Consider the following 15,033-nt stretch of genomic DNA (forward strand, 5'->3'; position numbering starts at 1 on the left):
GTCCTTCCTTGACACACGACAACCCTCACGAATCCACAGCCCAGAGATAGACATGACTGGGTCTTATATTGTGGAGTTCGACATCATCGAGACGGTGCGGCACTCAAGCCCGAGTTACGTTCCCCATGGGGGTCTCCACACGTACCGGGGGATCATGACCGACCACGTCTCACCCACCGCTTTTGCTAGTTCACGGTGGGCCAGTGCAGACCGTGAGGATTGCACCCAGTTAAGGGCTAGCCTTTTAACGTCATGCATGGACGGCCCTTCCCGTGTTAGCTTCACTCCTTTCGACGGAGCTACTGAGCGCCAGGGCCACGTCAAGGCCACGGGATAGGACATTGCGGTCCCCGCCCCACTCAGGTTCCTCTGAGCCAAGAGCACTTCAGACGTGTCTGAGGATTTCCAGGAATCAGAGGGTCTCCTGGCGGTTTTAACCCAGTTTCGGAAGGCAACACACCTCCCCCAGGTGACGCCACGCAGACCGCTTTCCCAGCATAAAGCATTTGCCAAAGTTGTACAGCATAAGGCGGGACAAGGCAGTCTGAATTAGATTTTACAGATGTATTTCTCACATATTTCAGAGCCTTTCGCGGTCTTCGTCGTCGTCGTCGTCGTTGCCGCAACGTCTGCAGAACTAGCAAACGGCAATCGTAACAAATGCGGCGAGGGACGCCCTGCCTTCGATTCCGATTGCACAAAGTGTTTGGTCTCGTTTCCCAGTCTATATATGGTCGGTCTCGTAAGAGGTTGAATGTAAAGAATGGGTGGGAAAGAGCAAGGGCCAGCGACTGTGTAGAACGAAAACACAATTCCTCAGGGGTGTGAGCGTTTCGAGATGAGTCGTATATAAGTAATACTTGGTCGTCAGTGATCGTGTGGCGTAATGGATAAGGTGTTGGACTTCGGATCCGAAGATTGCCGGTTTGAAACCTGTCACGGTCGTGTTTTTACTGTTCTGAAAAAGAAACATACCGTTTTAATGTAGCAATTGAGCAGTACGAAACCGTCTGAATTTTGCTGTTGATTCCTTTCTGCTTGGAGATGCTCTTGAGCTTGAAACACACACAACAAGACCGGTGTTAACTAGCGAAATGGTCGGCAGAGTGCCGTCACCGCGAGTCTTGACTGGCACTTGCACATCTAAAACATCGTCGGAAAGTAACTCGTTCGGCTTTTGAGTCACATCAAGTATGTGTGTCAATTTTGACGCCACTAGCTCTGCAGGTTGTCATGCAATTCCTTTATATCTCAGAAATGATTATGAAATAAAAGTGAAGTACGTGACGAGTGTGACGTTAGGAAAACATTAGACAGCATGGAGAGATTCTGTATGGGACCACCCAACCCAAACGAGTCCTCTGTTACGTGCTACCCGTCAGGTATTCACTGAATCAGCCCAACTAGCTCAGTCGGTAGAGCATGAGACTCTTAATCTCAGTGTCGTGTGTTCGAGCCCCACACTGGGCGGAACTGAATTTTGTTCCGCTGCAAATGTAAATTACCGTTTTTCTGACTAACGTGATGTAATGGAAATAGCAACTTTAAACTTTGCCTACGACTCCGTGAGTCGCAAGGAAACTGTATTTGAAGGTGAAGGTGATTTTGTAGACATGTGTGAAAGACATGTTCTGAAATGCAAGTGTTGTTGTTTGGAGAGAACATCAGTTATGTGTCAGATGTGTAGCCAAGCAGTAAAGGTTCGCCATAGCTGCAGATATTAGTCGGTAATATGAACTGTTGTCAGCTGAAGTCTGATGATCCAGACGACCGTAAGGACGAATTACGCAAAATTACCACTATACTGCGCCTCTTTAGCTCAGTGGTAAAGCACTGGTGTAGTAAACCAGGGGTCGTGGGTTCCATCCTCACAGGAGGAAGACGGATTTTGAAAATCGGTTGCGCGTCGTGGCCGTATTGCAAACAGTATCTGTGATGACGAACATTTAGCGAGAGGCGTTTTATTAAGAATTACTCTCAGATGTGATTAAGGCGAATGGCGCAGATAAAGCATTTGCCAAAGTGGTACAGCATAAGGCGGGACGAGGCAGTCTGAATTACATGTTACAGATGTATTTCTCACATATTTCAGAGCCTTTTGCGGTCGTCGTCTTCGTCGTCGTCGTCGTCGTCGTCGTCGCCGCAACGTCTGCAGAACTAGCAAATGGCAATCGTAGCAAATGCGGCGAGGGACGCCCTGCCTTCGATTCCGAATGCACAAAGTGTTTGGTCTCGATTCCCAGTCTATATTTGGTCGGTCTCGTAAGAGGTTGAATGTAACGAATGGGTGGGAAAGAGCAGGGGCCAGCGGCTGTGTAGAACGAAAACACAATTCCTCAGGGGTGTGAGCGTTTCGAGATGAGTCGTATATAAGTAATACTTGGTCGTCAGTGACCGTGTGGCCTAATGGATAAGTTCCGCTTGAGACGCGACAGCGATCGGACGTGCTGTGTATTCGATCCGCCGTTACCCTCGGGTTGTGTATATTTACCTTCTGTGTGTGACGTTTCTTGTCTTCTGTTTTTCGTTGTTTCTTTGCCTTAGTGTTTGTTTTGTGTCTTGCGTTGTATTGCGGCTTTTGCCGCTTTAATTAAGTATTATGGCTTCCCGGTTGTTTCCGCGGAAGTGTACTCTCAGTTTTCAGTTTATCAAGGCTACCAGGAATGTTCAACCGACATCGTTGTTAATTCACGAATGGATTGTGGACACGATTGGCATTACATCGGACCAGGTACATACGGCGTATTTTGATACAGAATTATACTGCTTTTTTGTGAAGTTGTTGAACCCGGTTTCGCTGGATAAGATATTACTTAAACATGGTGAGCAAGTGTCGTTCCGTCATAGGGATGGTTCTGTTAGCAGTGTTACTGTCTCAAATGCTGAAATTACGTATACCACAGTTCGGGTTTATAATTTACCCCCTGAAGTTGACAACAGCTATCTTAAGGAAGCTTTGCTTGGTTATGGTACTGTTCGGTCAATTCGAAATGAACGTTGGTCTGCACAACATAAGCTGCAATGTTATAATGGTGTCAGATCAGTTGAAATGCATATTAAGTCTAATATACCGTCCCATCTGGTTGTATGTGGTTATCGTGTACATCTTACTTATGAGGGGCAGCTTGGTACATGTTTCCTATGTAATGAACATGGTGATGTTCGAGCTAATTGCCCTAAGCGGGTATTTGTGCTTAAAAATGGCCTAGCACAGCGCCGCAAATTAACGGTTGCCGATCTTGTGCCAGCAGCTTCCTCCACTGTTTCCTATCTGCCTCCTGCAGTAGCTTCTTCACAACAGGTGTCACCCTCCCCTGATGCAGGTTTTCCTCCGCTACCTTCTCGCCCAGACATATCGGCTGCTCCTATACCGATTCCGTCTGTTTCCAACAACAAACGCCGTCTTGCTAGTGATACCGGTAGCACTGATGACGAAGCTGCTGTTTCGCAGCCGGTTTGCGAGTCTGATGAGAGAATTCCAGAATCTCCCATGCCTGTTTCGGATTCTGTTCCCGCTGTGTCTCCTGCTTTGCCTGATGACGTCAAACTTGCTGCCTTGTCGTCGGCGCAAGAGCCACAACATTCGGTCGAGGTGTTGTTGACATCCCCACCGCCACAGGCATCACAACATGTTGACGACACTTCGGTGGAGACGGCTGTTTGTCAGAAAACCGCTCCTAGAACTGCGCGCTCCGCATCAGCAGACTCCAAACCTATCTTACCACCTCCTACACTTCCAATACCTACACATTCTGAAACCGGTGCCGATGTTCCTGATGCAGTTTTCCCCTTGATGGCTCCTCCTTCTGACTCCTCTCGCCCTGCTAATCCTTCGGACGCTTTGGTTGACGTGCCTGATCTCGAACCCCCCACTCCGCCTGCTCTTGAATCTGGTGTGCATCAGATACGTCGTCGGGTGAAAGTGCCCCCCAATCTCCACGCGGTGCGGAAGAAACATAAGCATGCGAAGGACGACTCTGATTCCGTTGATTCTGGACAATCACCCTCTGCCATGTCTGATGTTGATTGATGATATGGATGTAGTTGCTTCTAGTGTGGTGTAATTTGGGTTCATTTCCCATTTTTTGGTTGATGTTGCAGGCGTACACGTTTATTACCTTAAATATAAATGGCATTCAATCTGCTCTGAAGTTAGCGTCTCTGCAGCAGTTTATTTATGACTCTGCAGCTGATATTGTTTTCCTGCAGGAAGTCTCCGTTGCACACCTGTTTGTTCCTGGTTTTCGCACTATTATAAATTTTGCACCAGAGTTTTCTGCAGGTACTGCTTTCCTAATTCGTGACGGTATCCCCGTTACCGAAATTGAGCTTTTAGACTCGGGACGGGGCATTGGTTGTCGGTTATTTGACACGACCTTGGTTAACATTTCCGCCCCCTCTGGTTCCAGCAAGCGGCAGGAAAGGTCTCCTTTTTATAAAGAGGATCTGATTTACCTTTTACGAAAAAATCCTGCGACCTTGATATTGGGGGGCGATTTTAATTGTGTGTTACAAGCTAAAGACCAATCCCCTCATATTAATTATTGTTTCGAGCTACATTCTCTTGTACGTCAATTACGACTACGCGATGCGTGGGAGGTTAAACACCCCACTTTAGTTAAATTTACATTTTTTACTGCCACCTCAAGTAGTCGACTTGACCGATTGTATATTTCTGATCCCCTTAGTGTTTCTGTTTTAGATGTAGATGTTATTCCAGCCAGTTTTACGGATCATTGTGCCCTTGCTGTTATAATTAATTTGGAGCGTCAACCTCTTAAACTTTATAGGCCGCTGTCGAAATTAAATGTCTCCTTGCTCGATGACCCTGACATCGAACCTCTAATACAGACGGCGTGGGACATTTGTTTACGTTCTCTGCGATACTATCCGTCTAAGCTTCACTGGTGGATCCACTGTGTGAAGCCAAAACTACGTCGCACTTTAATGTCCTACAGTTATAATAGAGCGCGAGATCTGAAACTGACTTTTGAGTATTACTATTCGGTGCTTCGCGAACTTTATGATAATTCTACAATGACATGTGCCCACCTTTCTGAGATTCGGAAAATTAAGGCCAAGCTTCTTAGTATTAAGCGGCTTCAGATGGAAGGATTGAAGATTAAATCTAAACCACCGTCCACGTTAGCACATGAAATGACTTCTATGTACCATCTGTTTCGTCACCACAAGAACCGTCGACGTGTATTGATTGACGGCCTTATGGCAGCTGATGGTCGCCGGCTTACCTTACAGAATCAAATAACCCATGAAATTACCTGCTACTATGAGACGTTATATACTGCGGCTGATTCTGATCCGATTGATGTTGACGAGATTTTAACTGCTATCCCATCAGTTTTAACAGAGGACCATAATGCGATATTTTTAGCTCCTTTTACTGCAGACGAAATTTCAGCTTTCATTGTTTGTTCAGCATCTCACAAATCTCCTGGTCCTGATGGCCTACCTAAGGAGTTTTTTGTTCGCTTTTGGCCTATTATAGGGCCTATTTTTACGGATATTGTGAATAAAATCTTGAATGGTGGCACAATTCCAGCCGATTTCAAGAGAGGTACGGTTGTCCTGATACCTAAATCTGCTGGTTTGAAGACAGCTAATGACTTTCGTCCTTTAACCCTTTTAAATTTTGACTATAAGACGGCCGCTAGGGCTGTTAATGCACGTCTATCCCTTTTGCTTACACCTGTGATACCTCCTTGTCAAAGCTGCTTTCCAGGGCGCTCCATATTGACGTCTCTGGCGGGATATCGTGATGTCGTGTCGATTGTCGCTGTCACCAATATTTGCTGTGCGCTTTTATTTGTTGATTTTAGTAAGGCCTTTGATCGTGTGTCCCATTCGTTTTTAGAGCTTCTGCTGCGCCGGCTCGGTTTTAATGAACAGGCGCTGCTGGTACTTAAGAATATGACGACTGGCATTTCTGCTAAGATTGACATTAATGGCCAGCTAACAAAGGTCATTGATATTCAACGTGGCTTCCCGCAAGGTAGTCCTTTATCCATGACCCTTTATGCTCTCTCCCTTCAACCACTCCTCACACGTCTCAACTCGACACTTCGTGGTCTTACGATCTCTGGGGTTACCCAGACGGCAACAGCTTATGCTGATGATTTGGTTGTTTTTCTTCGTTCCACCACAGAAGTACCGCAGTTGAAAATGGAACTAGATAAATTTTCTGCGGCCTCAGGTTCTCGTATCAATCCCCGTAAAAGCAAGCTCCTGAATTTGCGGGGCTTTGAACGTGAGGTTGTTCCGTGGGTTACAGCTGTTGAACACCATACACATTTAGGTATCTATCTTGAACGTTGTCCTCTTCGGATGGCTGCAAAAAATTGGCAAGTGGCCATTTCCAAGCTGCAAGGTGTTTTATTAGAACACTCATGGCGTTCGATACCGCTACTGCAAAAAAACCGTGTATTAGACACTTATGTTTTATGTAAAGTATATTAGGTTGCTCAGTTGTTTCCGCTTCCCCGAATGCACGGTGCAAAAATGGTCCAGCTTATTAACAGATATATTTGGCGGGGGCATATTTTTAAATTACGTTGTGATGTTCTTACGAAGCCGCGTCTTGAGGGCGGCTTGTCGTTCACCGATGTCCGTGTCAAGGCTGCTGCCCTTTATGTTAAACGAACCCTCCATCTTTTATTATCTGAGTCCCCGACTGTTACTTCGCGATTATTCCATGTCGTTCGTCCTGCGAGCTTGTCACCGCCCATTAACGTTGGGCCTCTAAATGCGAAGCTACGGCATGCTCGGGACTTCTACATTGAGATTAATTACCTAGATCTCCACTTACAACGTCGTCCTGTTATTACTACGCTAACCCTGCTTGACAAATGGCGACGGTCTTCTTCTTCCAACCCGATTGTTTTGCATTATCCCAGTTTTAATTGGCGTAACATATGGACGAATATTAGCTTACCCGTTCATTCAGAAACTGTTGCCTCCCTATGGTATAAGGTAGTTAATCAGCTGATTCCTACGAACGAACGCCTTCATCGTACAGGTTTATGTGTCTCTCCGCTTTGTCAAACGTGTGGTTGTGTTGATACACTCCAACACCGATTTACCTGCGCTGACCGTCATCGCATGTGGCACTGGCTGCGCCGACAATTGGCTTTACTCACCAGGAGCTCCGAATCGGCATTTATGACTGATATTCTCTGCTGGCCGGACACGGTTTTTTATCCCCGGACCAAGAACAACACCGTTATGTGGCTTCTTGGCCGTTACATTTTTGCAGTGGTTGATGATCATGGTATTACCGATTTTATTTCGTTTACTGCTTACATGCTTCATGAGTACTGGACGCAAAAGTCTTTCTCACACCTTAAGAGGGACTTTGCGAATATGCTTACTATTGTTTTCGAAAAGCAGGGAGTTGGTTAAGTTTCAATTTCTATTGATCGCTCCTGCGCCTGAATCATTAATGGAACCGGTATAGGGGCATACTGAACTAACTTCATGACAAGGAAGACATTCTCGCAAGTTCTTAGGTACAATCTTGGCAGGAAGGCAAAATAACTGTTTGGATAGACAACGCTTCATAAGTCCCGTGTTCACATATAAGTATCATAAGACTCCGAAAAAAAAGTGGTAAAGCACTGGTCTAGTAAACCAGGGGTCGTGGGTTCCATCCTCACAGGAGGAAGACGAATTTTGAAAATCAGTTGCGCGTCGTGGCCGTATTGCAAACAGTATCTGTGATGACGAACATTTAGCGACAGGCGTTTTATTAAGAATTACTCTCAGATGTGATTAAGGCGAATGGCGCAGATAAAGCATTTGCCAAAGTGGTACAGCATAAGGCGGGACGAGGCAGTCTGAATTACATTTTACAGATGTATTTCTCACATATTTCAGAGCCTTTCGCGGTCGTCGTCGTCGTCGTCGTCGTAGCCGCCACCGCTTCTGCAGAACTAACAAATGGCAATCGTAGCAAATGCGGCGAGGCACGCCCTGCCTTCGATTCCGAAAGCACAAAGTGTTTGGTCTTGTTTCCCAGTCTATATTTGGTCGGTCTCGTAAGAGGTTGAATGTAACGAATGGGTGGGAAAGAGCAAGGGCCAGCGGCTGTGTAGAACGAAAACACAATTACTCAGGGGTGTGAGCGTTTCGAGATGAGTCGTATATAATACTTGGTATTCAGTGACCGTGTGGCCTAATGGATAAGGTGTTGGACTTCGGATCCGAAGATTGCCGGTTTGAATCCTGTCACGGTCGTGTTTTTCCAGTTCTGAAAAAGAAACATACCGTTTTAATGTAGCAATTGAGCAGTACGAAACCGTCTAAATGTTGCTGTAGATTCTTTTCTGCTTGGAGTTGCTCTTGAGCTTGAAACACACACAACAAGACCGGTGTTAACTAGCGAAGTGGTCGGCAGGGTGCCGTCACCGCGAGTTTTGACTGGCACTTGCACAACGTCGGAAAGTAACTCGTTCGGCTTTTGAGTTACATCAAGTATGTGTGTTAATTTTGATGGCACTAGCTCTGCAGGTTGTCATGCAATTCCTTTATCTCTCAGAAATGATTATGAAATAAAAGTGAAGTACGTGACGAGTGTGACGTTAGGAAAACATTAGGCAACATGGAGAGATTCTGTATGGGACCACCAAACCCAAACGAGTACTGTGTTACGAGCTACCCGGCAGGTATTCACCGAATCGGCCCGGCTAGCTCAGTCAGTCGCGGCCGAGTCGCCGTAGCGGTCGGACGTGAGTTTTGTGTACGTGTTGCAGCCCTCGCCGCGCGCGTGCTCGCTGTTGTTTACAGCTTCTCAGTGTTTGTAACGATAAATCCCCCTTATAATGCAGCCTAGATACCGCAAGTGCAATCTTAAAGTTGAGTTCCCGTTCGGTTGTGAACGACCTAATGTACTCGATATTGACAACTGGCTTTTCGACCAGTTAGGTTTGCGAGACGGTGATGTTAATGGTTTGCAGTATGATTTTCTAACTAACGCTCTGTACGTTGGTCTTAAAAATGACGAGGTGTGTCATGGGATTATGACAACAACGGAAGGGTCTTCTAATTTTCTTTTTTCGAAAGGTGAAGTTTTGAAAGTGGGGATCAGTTATGCTGGGTTAGGTTTGAGAACGGTCCGCTTCTTTAACTTACCTTTCGAAATGGAATTCGAGAACATCAAACGAACGCTTGAACCGTATGGCAAAGTCCTTCATATCTATGGCGAGAAGTGGCAGGGGAACAGGCACTTCAATGTCGACAATGGTGTCCGTAATGTCAAGATTGATTTGCATCGCCATATACCGTCCTTTGTAACTGTGCGTGGATTTAAGGCCCTCGTTGTTTACGATGGGCAACCACGTACATGCGTTATTTGTGGGTCCCCTGATCATATAAAAGCAGGATGTCCACGCATTAAATTTCGACCTCTCCTTGGTGCGGGGGGCACCGAGACGGAAGACAAGTTGACGTACGCGCAGACGTTGGCAGACTTGCCTGCTTCGCAGCGGCCGACCACACTGGCTGTCGCGCCCGCAACCGGCCCGGCTGACATCGCCACAGCGGTGCAGCCTGCGGCCTCCGCTGCCGATAATAGTCAAAATATCGCCTATCCTCGCGATCGTCAGACTGATCACATACCAGACTCCACGTCTGCGAGCCAAGTGCGACTTGAAGGGGAGAAAACGCCGGCTCAGCACCAAAGTCGTCAGCAGTTGACGTCTATTGTTCCTACTCCCACGAAAACACCGACTGTGATACATGGTTCACCTTCCTTTAAGGCGAAAGGCTCCACCATCGGCGTCGAAGACGTATCCGTCGGTGGCCCGACAAGTGCTGGCAACGCCAGCTTCAAACAACCGGCCGTCAGATCTAAACGTGCTGCTCGGAAACAAAGTCAAGAGGAACTAGAGTTGGAAAGCAAGCTGTTGAAAACCCAGAAATACCTCAAGAAGAATTCCTCTGTAGTGTTGTTGCCCAACACAGAGGGGAACGGTACATCCAAGCCGCAAGAAGATGATGGTTCCAGGCATGTCGATGCCCGTACAGGTGAACCAATGGAGACGACGGCCCCCGATATACCTGCGACGACCACTTCGTGGTCTGAGGACGTGGAACGAGACTAGCAGACTTAGGGATGACGCAAGCGTACAAGATTGCAACGATTAATGTCAATAGAATTGTCTCAGACGTTAAATGGAAGAGCTTGCGTGATTACTTGTACGCAGCAGACGTCGACACAGCTATGTTACAAGAAGTTGTTTCCACTAAGGTAGAAGATATTCCCAGCTATGAAGCCATTGTGAACATAGGCGATGAATGTGGTACAGCTATCCTGTATAAAGCCGGCATTCAGTGTGAATTAGACACATTACTGGAAACTGGGCGCGGGATCACGGCAAAACTAAGCGGGTTGCTTTTAGTAAATATCTATGCCCCAAGTGGGTCTGACGGTCGAGGCGACAGGCGCGAATTTTACAGAGAGGACATAGTACGCCTCTTCACTAACGTCAGACATAATATACTTTTAGGCGGGGATTTTAATTGTGTGTTACGCCGCGAGGACCAGTGCCCAAATTTTAATTTTTGTGACGACTTAAAAGTTTTAACTGATGGTTTAGGTCTGATAGATATCTGGACCTATCTTCGTCCACAGGCTCTGGCGTACACCTACGTGTGCCATAGTTCAGCAAGTCGATTAGACAGAATGTATGTCACCAAAGGACTACTGCACAATGTAATTGACTGTGAGATATGGCCGGTAAATTTTTCTGATCACTGTGCCTTCCATATAACAGTCAACTCTGCTAAGCAAACGACATTTTTGGGTCGTGGTGTATGGCAGCTCAATCTCTCTCTCCTCGACGACGTCGAACTGCGACAAGCTCTCACACGCACTTGGGACAAGTGTATGCGCAATAAAGCAAGATTCGCACGACGTGTAGTCTGGTGGACCGAATTCGTAAAGCCGCAATTCAAGAAATGTGTGGTCCAATATGCCCGGGACACAGCATAATGGAGGAAGCGCACATTAGAGTTTTATTTCTCCTGCTTGCGCGAGTTGTACGGTGATCCCGCACGGATCATCAGCCACAACCTTCAAATCAAACGCACTGATGCCAAAATTACAACTCTGATGCGGCGGTCACTGGATGGTCCTAAAGTAAGAGCGCGGACTGGGACTGATATTATGCACGAAAGGCCTTCAATTTTCCACATTCTCAGGGAAGCTAAACGTGGAAGGCAGAAGCTACTCCACAATCTTCGAGACGACCGAGGACGGGAGTACAACACGCAGAACGACATCAAAACTCATGTTGTCGCATACTATACGAACCTTTATGCAGAGCCAGAAACCGACTCATTAATGGAAGAAATTCTTTTATCTCCCATTGCAACGACAGTTACTGCTGACGACAATGTTGACCTTCTGGAAAATTTTACAAATGAAGACCTCAAGGTTGTCATAACAGGATCACCACGACACAAAGCGGCGGGATTAGACGGTCTCCCTGTTGAATTTTACATCCGCTTCTGGGACCTTATTGGTGATGAATTAACAACTATGTACAATGAATTGCTGAATGGTGACCCCTTTCCAATAGACTTTACTGAAGGCTTGATCGTATTGATTCCCAAAATAGCGCGCAGCCGTTCTTTGCACGATTATCGACCCATTACATTGTTGAACACTGATTTTAAACTCTTGACTCGTCTAATACATCATCGGCTGAAACCCCTTCTCTCGAAAGTTATTGGTCCGTACCAGACAAGCGTCGGTACAGGTCGATCCATGACGAATGTTTTATGTGCCTACAGGGACGTCCTACATTTAACATGGCTCTGTAAATGTCAACTAGGAATTATGGTTTTAGATTTTGAAAAGGCCTTTGATAGGATTAGCCACAAGTTTTTAACAAACGTCATGCACAAAATGGGGTTCAATCATCAGTTCCTTCAGCTTTTACAGCAATGCATCGTTGGAACGTCTAGAATAAAGGTTAATGGTTAACTCACTACTCGTGTGCCCATCAAACAATCTGTTCGCCAAGGCTGCCCTCTCTCGATGTCGTTGTTTGCCATCGCGGTTGAGCCGCTGTTATTTAATCTGCATGCACAACTCGCCGGCCTCACGGTCTTTAATGTCAAAACGGTTTGCCATGCATATGCTGATGACATTAGCGTCATTGTGAATACGACGGACGATATTGACAGGGTGCGCCGCCTGACCACACAGTACACGCATTCCTCCGGTGCGTTGATCAATACCCACAAATCTAAAATTCTTCCTCTCGGTCCAATTGATGAATATATGGTATCATCTTGGTTGCAACGTGTTGATAAGATTAAGTTACTTGGAATGACTCTGCTGCCGGACCCGCGTGAGATGACCAGGACAAACTGGCAACTTATACTCAACACAGTTCGAGCAACGCTGCAGGAACATAAGTCTAGATCACTCAACCGTCTCCAACGAGCGCAGTTTATAAATATGTTTGTTCTTAGTAAAATCTATCACATTGCCGCCGTGTTGCCAATACCCGATGACGTCGCTCACAAGCTGCTTGTTGCCATGTATTGATTTGTCTGGAGAGGCAATATCTTCAAAACTCCACTTCACACGTTAACACTGGCTCGCCACGCAGGCAGGTTAGGCATCAAGGATGTACGCTCACAGTGTCTTGCAGTCTTCATAAATAGAACGTCCAAAATACTTCGCTGTAATCGCACTGGATTATCGAAGAGCCTATTCACCTCCTTACTACCTCAGGATATGCGGCCACCAATCCATGTTGGGCGCATCAGTGAACAGTTGGGATACGTCCGCGTCTATTACACGGAAATCAGCTACCTGCCTCAGTCGCCCCAACATTTTACTACCTCAAACCTTTACACTCAACTAGCGAAGCGGCAGCACCGACATCCGATCGAAACAAAACATCTGGGAAAAATGTGGCAACGTATATGGGCGAACATCAGCAACCCAATTCTGCCGTTGGACGTGGCGTCGGTATGGTATGATATTGTCAATGAAAAGATCATCACAGGCGAAAAGCTGAATAAAATTAAACTGCGCCCTACACCATACTGTACCCGTTGTCAGCTTATAGATACCCTGGTTCACACGTTCGTTTGCAGTGAGAATGTCGTCATCTGGAACTGGACGAGGAAAAAGCTGTCGATTATTAACAGGACGTCGGAAAATACGATCACTGTGGAAGATGTGCTACATCCGGATTGGCGATTGTTCCCCGCCGCGAAGAATAATAGTTACGTCTGGCTCCTTGGACAATGTGCATACTACATTGTTACCAAAAATCATGCAGATCTCAGCACCTTCATTTTGTATCTTCAGGACCAACATTATCATTTGAAACAACGTCCTAAGTATAAACAATTGTTCGAAAACTTTCTTATCTGCACTGTGCCCCCAACTTGAGAGACGTTCTACATTGGCTTACTTCCGCTCCGGAAACAATACTTTTGCATAACTGCGAAGCGCCAACACGTCAAAGGGCATGTACCCACCCCAGTCACGGGACACAAATGTTTCACGAAGAAATGTTATAATTTCTAGGAGTAAATTTTATATATATATATATATATATATATATATATATATATATATATATATATATATACTTCACTACATAAAAAGAGTGGCAGCGCACTGAACACATTAATTAAATAAATAATTAACAAGAAGCAAGTTAGTTGGTTGTGCCTGGAGGAGGAGAACGGGACATCACGGTCAGGCCTCGGGTTTCGACCCCTGGCCGCCTTGCTCCTGACGCCTCCTTTTCGGCATTTTCAACATTAAGAAAAAAAATGGATAAGGCGTCGGACTTCGTCTCTGAAGATTGCGGAAAAAAAAGTCGTAGAGCATTTGACTGTAAAAAAAAAGTCGGTAGAGCATGAGACTCTTAATCTCAGGGTCGTTGGTTCGAGCCCCACGCTGGGCGGAACGGAATTTTGTTCCGCTGCAGATGTAAATTACCGTTTTTCTGATTAACGTGATGTAATGGAAATAGCAACTTTAAACTTTGCCTACGTCTCCGCGAGTCGCAAGGAAACTGTATTTGAAGGTGAAGGTGATTTTGTAGACATGTGTGAAAGACATGTTCTGAAATGCAAGTGTTGTTGTTTGGAGAGAACATCGGTTATGTGTCAGATGTGTAGCCAAGCAGTAAAGGGTCGCCATAGCTGCAGATATTAGTCGGTAATATGAACTGTTGCCAGCTGAAGTCTGATGATCCAGACGACCGTAAGGACGAAGTACGCAATATTACCGCTAGGCCGCGCCTCTTTAGCTCAGTGGTAAAGCACTGGTCTAGTAAACCAGGGGTCGTGGGTTCCATCCTCACAGGAGGAAGACGAATTTTGGAAATCAGTTGCTCGTCGTGGCCGTATTGCAAACAGTGTCTGTGATGACGAACATTTAGCGACAGGCGTTTTATTAAGAATTACTCTCAGATGTGATTAAGGCGAATGGCGCAGATAAAGCATTTTTTTTTTAAAAAAAAAAAACTTTATTTCAACAACAATAATAGTTATACATAATAACCCACTCCCTTAGTTGATTAGTGGGCCTGTATTATTATACAATGATTGTTACAAATATGCAGCTCTTAATTCTAAATTGTAAGTGAGCTACAGGTGTTTCACAATAATGGGCACTACTAATATTATTGTCTATACCTACAATTAAATACTACCTCTTATCACTATGTTCTAACATCTGCAGCGTCACATATGTGCCAGCAGAGAGTATAAACCTACTGATAATTGCCTTGCTCTTCGAGCTAAACCCGAAGAGCATGCCCCTGGCACTGAGCAGGCCAAGATGTTATTTCGCTGCAGTTTCCTAAACGTAAATATCCTAGTCTAATTCCTACAAACTAAGCTTATCCTAAGTCAAATCCGGTGCTTTCCATTTTGGTAGAGTTGACCCCTACTCCCCCTATTCCTGCACGCGGCGGATCCCAACTATGGTGGAAAGTCGGCCAGTCCGCGCCCAGGCGGTATGGGAACAGGGATCCAGAC

At 45.9% G+C, this 15,033-nt stretch overlaps 2 non-coding genes across 2 annotated transcripts; both read left to right on the plus strand.

The window, feature by feature from the left end:
• Positions 1-1,397: 1,397 nt before the first annotated feature.
• Trnak-cuu (transfer RNA lysine (anticodon CUU)) lies at positions 1,398-1,470 on the plus strand. Its single transcript has one exon. It is a non-coding gene; the product is annotated as a tRNA-Lys (tRNA).
• Positions 1,471-14,290: 12,820 nt separating this feature from the next.
• On the plus strand, positions 14,291-14,362 carry Trnat-agu (transfer RNA threonine (anticodon AGU)). The gene has a single exon. It is a non-coding gene; the product is annotated as a tRNA-Thr (tRNA).
• Positions 14,363-15,033: the final 671 nt, after the last annotated feature.

This window comes from Schistocerca gregaria, unplaced genomic scaffold, assembly GCF_023897955.1.
Source record: "Schistocerca gregaria isolate iqSchGreg1 unplaced genomic scaffold, iqSchGreg1.2 ptg000001l___fragment_1, whole genome shotgun sequence".
Lineage (NCBI taxonomy): Eukaryota > Metazoa > Arthropoda > Insecta > Orthoptera > Acrididae > Schistocerca > Schistocerca gregaria.